This window comes from Hippopotamus amphibius, chromosome 12, assembly GCF_030028045.1.
Source record: "Hippopotamus amphibius kiboko isolate mHipAmp2 chromosome 12, mHipAmp2.hap2, whole genome shotgun sequence".
Taxonomy (NCBI): Eukaryota; Metazoa; Chordata; class Mammalia; order Artiodactyla; family Hippopotamidae; genus Hippopotamus; species Hippopotamus amphibius.
In genome coordinates, this window is record NC_080197.1 from 33,735,169 (window position 1) to 33,742,405 (window position 7,237).

At 43.1% G+C, this 7,237-nt stretch overlaps 1 pseudogene; it reads right to left on the reverse strand.

Annotated features, from left to right (window-relative positions):
* Nucleotides 1–3,695: 3,695 nt before the first annotated feature.
* On the reverse strand, nucleotides 3,696–4,322 carry LOC130833485 (synaptobrevin homolog YKT6-like; annotated as a pseudogene).
* Nucleotides 4,323–7,237: the final 2,915 nt, after the last annotated feature.

Below are 7,237 nucleotides of genomic sequence, written 5' to 3' on the forward strand. Positions count from 1 at the left end.
GTGCCATGCAATCTAAGAAAAACAAGTCCGCTTGCTTCCACCCAAAGACCTTCCACCCCCAAGAGCCCCCTCACCCCAAATAAACACGGTGGAAAAAAGCCAAGTGCAAACGCAGCTTCAAAACCGATTTCTTGTCCTCGCCCACTCCCACTAATGCCTCCTCTAACCGTTTGCTCCCCAAATTCGGGGGCTGGATAAGACCTTCCAGGAAGCCAGCGAAGATGGTCTACCATCCCCTTACCACCCCTATTGGGGAGGTGGCTGGAGAGCTTGGTATTCTTTATTTCAGGTTTTGGGCTTTGGGGTGTTTTTTGGTTTTGTTTTTTAAATCTACCTTTATATCTGGAGGGCCGGGGGGTGGGGAGGGGAGAGAAGGAAGGGGAGCTGGTAAAAGAAAGATGCCAAGTTTCTAAGAGCATCTGTACCCGCGTTGGGGGATTTGGGGGGCGCGCTGCGGGTCCTATGACCTCTGCTCAGTGTGTCCAGGGACGCACTGCACCTCCTCCACGGCCACGGCGGGAACCCCTTCCCGAAGTGATCAAACCTGTGCCAGCTGCGGGGGCGCGGCCGGCTAGTGGTGCCCTGGCGCCAGAAGCTCGCCCATCCGCCCGACTCACCTGTCTGTAACCTGACCCGTTGCACGCCCAGCCCACAGGGCTGGAGAATCAGCACAGCGGTTTTCCCCGTCCTCTTCCGCCCTGGAATGGCCCTTGGGGACACAGCAGCCTGGTAACGGATTTCTCGGCTCGGCTGGAATACTCTCCCCGAACTCGGAGATGGGGGCGGGGGAGGGGGTGACTCGGCCCCGACTGCGCAGGGTGCAGACGCGCCCCAACTCCGGGGCTGCCCTCAAGGGGTCACCCTCCCTGGGCTCATCCCAGCCTGGACTCCAGATTTTCTCTGAGAACGACAAACAAAGAAGGAAGAAGGCTTTGAGCCGGGTGAGCCGGGGAAGGAGGAGGAAGACATTTCCACAGCGGCGAAAGGAAACCAGGCTTTCTTTCTCGTCCACGAGGCTGATGGCGCAGCTTCTGGGAGAGTCTGCGAGTGTATTTTTATCTGCCAACAAACGGGAGCCTTGCTAGAAAGAGGGAGCTTGGCTGAATGAAAGTAAAAATAGAGTAAAACTGTGAAATCACTGGAAGTATGTCCCATCTCATAAAAGACTTTAAAACTTCATTCAAAATTCCTTATTTTACAAAAAAAGACCCCATTAACAGAACTTTTTTTCTTCTTCTCCATTCACTGGATTTCGAATCACCCAGTGTCTGAGACATTTTGTCCATTATTTGAAAATATTATAGAATGATAGTATCTAAGGCTGGAAACCCCAAAAGGCAACACAAGGTTCAGAGGATTGGAAGTGAAAATAACAGGTATAATTACGCTTTTACTCAACCAATTGTTGGATGCACTCTCTTCTGATATTTGCTGGATATTTCTTTGAAAGAAAGGAATTCTAATGTATCTTTCTTTTTTTGTGGGTGTGATCAGACTTGAGTTGGGTTTATCAATGGTATTATGGTATTATTAACATTTTTGAAGAAACAGTTTTGCATTTGTTGACTTTTCTTTAGTGTAAGGTTAGTTTTCTAAGTATTATGAGTGGTATTGATAGAGTATTGCCTAGAAGTAGGATAAGAAATGGAAGAAAGAAGAAAGGAAGGAAGGAAGAAAGAAAGCAGGCCCAATTCTTTTAAAAATCTCAAAAGTTTGGAGTTGGAAGAGACAGAAGACACACTATGGTCCAGAGCTTACCCAGTATTAAGGGGAGGAGATGGTCCCAGCAGGTCTGTAGACTCCTTGGTAAATGTGTAGCCAGCCCTGCTTGAATACCTCCAGTGCCAGAGAGCTCATTTTTCCAAAAAACAGCCTATTCTCTGGTTAGACAACACTGATGTTAGAAAGCTTTTCCTTCTGCTTTATGGAAATCTGTTTCCCTGCATTTCTCTTCTTCCCATTCTGCCGTCGGGGGCTGCTGAGCCCCCTCCCCCTGGTAGTTCTTCTAAAGCTTGAAAGCACCACCTGTGTTCTCACTTAAGATTTCTTTTCTCCAGTAATGTATGGTCAGCTTGAAATAGGCTGGTACATACCTGCTCAGTGGCATCCTTGGAGCAGACAGTTATGAGGAGAGGTTAGTAAGTTGGGAAAATATTCCTTAAAATTTTTAAAAAACATTTTATTGAAGTATAACATAGTATTAGAAAAATGCACAAATCATAAGTCCACAGCTTGATAAATTTTCTCAAAGCAAATTCACCTTTGAACCAGCACCCCAGAACAAGACAAAGCTGGCGGCTCTCAACATTCCATTCAACATCAGACCAGCTTCCTTATAGGTTTAATAAGGCAAAAAAGAAGAAATAAAGGTATAAGGATTATAAAGGAAATAACAAACCATCATTATTTGTAGTCAGTATGATTGTCTATGTGGAAAACTCAAAAGAATCCTCAGATAAATTATTAAAATCAATCAGAGAGTTTAGCAAAGTTGTTGTATAGAAAATCTTTGTGTGCGTGTGCATGTGAGAGTGGGTATGTGTTGTTTCAGTTGCATTTCCATATGGCAGTAATAGAAAAATTAAAAGTCTAATAAAAAAAATTACAACAGCAACCAAAATACAAAATGCCTTGAAATAAATTTTTTAAAAATATTGTGCAAGTTCCCTGTGGGTAAATTAGAAAGCATTTTATTGGATGATGTAAAAGAAGATACTAATTAATGGAAAGATTTACCATACTAATGGATTGGAAGTTAAAAAGAGGTCAGAAATCCCCAAATTCATCTGTAGATTTAATACAATTTTTAAAAATAACTGAAAAAAAAAATATCTTTTTGTGGGAACGGACAAAATTAATCTAAAGTTTATATGAAAGGATAAACACAATCCTGAAAAAAAAAAGTGTGTAGACTTACTCTATCAGACATCAATAGTAATTAAAATAGTGTGCATTGGGGCACAGGTAGACATTGGTGCACAAGTTGACCACCGGTACAGAAAAGAAAGCCCAGAAACAGACCTACACATATGCAGAAATTTGATTTATAAGCAAAGGCACTGCAGAGCAGTGGGGATAGATGTGTTATTCACTAGGTGGAACTGGAACACTGGTTATCCATTTGGGGAAAAATAAAGGAAATTGAATAATGTGCACACAGAACAATTCCCAGTGGATTAAACATTGAAATATGCACATATACATACATATACATAGATTGATAATGTAGAAGAATATATTTATGATCACAGGGTAGACAATTTCTTAAGAAATGAAAAACAGACCATAAAAAAATTTGATAAGTCTGACCACAGAAAAATTAAAAATGTATCAAAAGGCATGATAAAGAGAATGATAAGCTAACAACAGAGAGAACTTTTTGCAACTCATTTATCTTACAAATGATTAGAACCCAGAGTATATAAAGAATACTTCTGTTTTTGTTTTTGTTTTTTTCATTTGGCCCCAAAATACACTTTTAGGGGCCTCAAATTATCTTTTCGAAAATAACTAGACATGTGAATTTCAACGTTCCCCACCCCCAGGTCCCTTCCACCCTTTGGTTCCTCCCAGGAGCTCCAAAGCCAAAGTGTAGTCTGTCCCACTCGGTCGTTTCACGTGGCTCTGCTTCCTGGGGGCCGCAGTTCCGATGTGATGACGGTGACATCCCAGCGCAGAGGCTCTGCCGGCTGCTGTCACATGATTGCGGAGCATGAGTTTTGTTTCCGGGCCGTTTTATAGAAGGTTTTAGACTGTATTCCCAGCACTTCGGATTTGGACACCAGGTCATCTAGCTTCTCGCCTCGCTCTAATAAAGACTCCATGGTGGTGTGCAGGATGGTTTTGGTCTCATCTAGTTCAGCCTGCACTTTAGTCATGGGGTCAGCTTCTCGGGGGTTCTGGTTATCTACTGAGATTACTGTCCAGGCCTGCGTAACGGATGGTATCAGGGGATCCAACTGGTCAGTCTATCCTGTTGACCTCCTTGGAGAATTCGTCCAGTACCTTCTCCAGCAAGGTAAACGCCACCCGGGATGGGTATTCACTGTCAGCAATGACCACTCCTGCAGGACTGTCATTTCTCACGTAGATATGGCACAGATATTCTTGTTCTTTGACGGAAGCTCTGCTGCCTTTCGAGGAGCGCTCCACAATCAGCTGACTTGTGAAGGTCATGAATTCCTGAACTCTGCACCTCTGGAAGAAGCTGAAGGAGGACACGTCGTACTCGGCTTTGAGCAGCACCGTCTTGGTATCGCCTTTGTATAGGACGCTGAGGCTGTACAGCTTCATGGCGCCGCGCCCTCGGGCCGGCCACCCGCCCGGCAGCGGGTTCGGCTAGCAGGCAGCAGCGCCGTGCCGCCCCTCGAGGCCACGACCAGCTGCTGACGGGTCGGCCGCCGGCTTCCTCCTCCTCAAGAATACTTCTGAATGAATATGAAGAGGACAAACTCAATAGAAAAATGGCAAAAGGCTTGGACAGTCATCTCCCAGAAGAAAAAAACATGAATGGCTCATCAATGTGTAAAAATACTCAAGCTCATTAGAAAACAGGAAAATACAAATTAAAATGACAATAAAATAGGATTTCATGTGTAGCAGGCTGGCAAAATTTTAAAGTTTGACAACACTAAGTGTTGGTGAGGATATGGAGCAGTGAGATCACTCAAACATTGCTAGTGGGTATGTACGTTGATTCAGACATTTTGGAAAAGAGTTTGTCTTTACCTAGTCATATTGGACATACACATATTAAATGACCCAGAAATTCCACTTCAGGTTTTGTAATCTAGGAAAAGTCTTGCACTTCTGCACCGAGTCACAGACAAGAATATTCATTGTAGCATCATTCCTCATACTCAAATAAAAAGATAAAAACCTCAACACAACCCAAGTGACCATCAATAACTGATTGGATTAACACGTGGTGATAAATCTGTACAGTGAAAAGAAATGGCTCACAGCCACACACATTAACAAAACTAAATGTCAAAAACATATTGCTGAAAGACAAAAAGCAAGTGACAGAAGAATTGTACTATAAGATTCAAATGATTTTAAAAAACAGATCCAAGTAAACAATACCTGGTTTAGGAAGACAGACACATGTTAAAACCATTAGGCAATACGCAATGACTGGGAAGGATCTCTAGAGACTATGCTGAGTTGAAGAGGGGAATCCCAGGGACTTCCCTGGTGGTCCAGTGGTTAGGACTCCAAGCGTCCCCTGTGGAGGATGCAGGTTCAACCCCCAGTTGGGGAACTGAGATCCTGCATGCCACCTGGCCCAGCTGGGAAGGAAAAAAAGCAATCCCTAAGGTTTTACATACATCATTATATGATTGTATGATCATGCATCATTGTATGATTCCATTTATATAACATTCTTCTTATTGTTAATTTTTTATTTAAAAAATGTTTATTCCTTTTTTATTTTTAGTAGAGATATACAGGAAGATAGACACTGAATTGCCCTAATAGGCTTACCAAAAGGACAGGTCCTGCCTGTGATCATTGTAATCCCTGAGGGTTTCTTAGAGGCAACAACATCTCTTCTGGTTTGTTTAGTTCAGAAGCAAAATATGCTCACAGTGATACCTATGCATATTTGAGTGTGGTGTGTTATCTTTTAATATCCTACATGGGAAAATGAGGATTTAGGGCAATCGCCCTTCAGTTTCTGATCTCTTTGAAATTAGTTATTTTATTTTTAAAAAAAATTAATTTTCTACCTTTACATTACTTTCATATTTTGTATTAGTTTGCTAGGGCTACATACCATTCTTGAAATGACAACATCGTAAAAATGGAGAAAAGATTAGTGGTTGTCAAGAGTTAAGGGACTTCCCTGGTAGCGCAGTGGTTAAGAATCCGCCTACCAATGCAGGGGACACGGGTTCGATCCCTGGGCCAGGAAGATCCCACATGCGGTTGGGCAGCTAAGCCCGTCTACCACAACTACTGAGCCCATGTGCCGCAACTACTGAAGCCTGCACACCTAGAGCCCGAGCTCTGCAACAAGAGAAGCCACTGCAATGAGAAGCCTGTGTACCGCAGCAAAGAATAGCCGCTGCTCGCCACGACTGGAAAAAGCCCGCGCAGCGACGAAGACCCAACACAGCCAATAAATAAATAAATAAATAAATACAGGAGTTAAGGATTTGTAAAAGGGTAACCTAGGGATCCTTGTGTAATGGAGCCACTCCATATCTGTAGTAGCTGCTACACGAACCTGCACATGTGATACAACTTTATAGCATTAAACACACACACACCCCCACTCACACACCAGTGTGTACAAGTAAAACTGGGTAGATCTGGATAAGACCTGTGGGTTGTCTCAATGTCAATATCCTGCTGCTAATACCCTTCTCTCCTTCCATAAAATTTACCCTTGGGGAAAACTAGATGAAGGGCACACTAGCGCATGTGAATCCGCATTATCTCAAAATAAAACGTTTAAGTAAAAGAAATTAAAAGTTTCTAAGAGAGTTGATCTTAAAAGTTTTCATCACAAGGAAAAAATTATAAGTATGGACTTCCTGGGTGACTCAGTGGTTAAGAACCCGCCTGCCAATGCAGGGGACATGGATTCAACCCCTGCTCCAGGAAGATCCTACATGCTGCAGAGCAGCTAAGCTCGTGAGCCACAACTATTGAGCTTGAGCTCTAGAGCCTGTGAGCCACAAATGTTGAGCCCATATGCCACAACTACTGAAGCCTGCGCACCTAGAGCGGTGCTCGGCAACTAGAGAAGCCACTGCAATGAGGAGCCCGCGTGCCGCAATGACATGTAGCCCCACTCACTGAAAGTAGAGAAAGCCCGTGTGCAGCAGCAGGGACCCAACACAGCCCCCCCCCCCAAAAAAAAAAAAAAAAAGGATGTTTGGTGATGTTATTAACTAAATTTATTGTGGTAATCATTTTGCAATACATACATATATCAAATCATTGCATTGTACACCTACAACTAATAGAATAGGGCTTCCTAGGTGGCGCAGTGGTTAAGAATCTGCTTGCCAATGCAGGGGACATAGGTTTGATCCCTGCTCCAGGAAGATCCCACATGCCACGGAGCAACTAAGCCCGTGCACCACAATAAATAAATAAAACTAATAGAATATGTCAGTTATATCTCAATTAAAAAAAAAACCCACTAGGCAAAGTTTTGATTGATACAAAAGTCAGGAGAATGGTGCTCACTTGGAGAGAGGACCAGGTGTAAAATCTAGGAGGA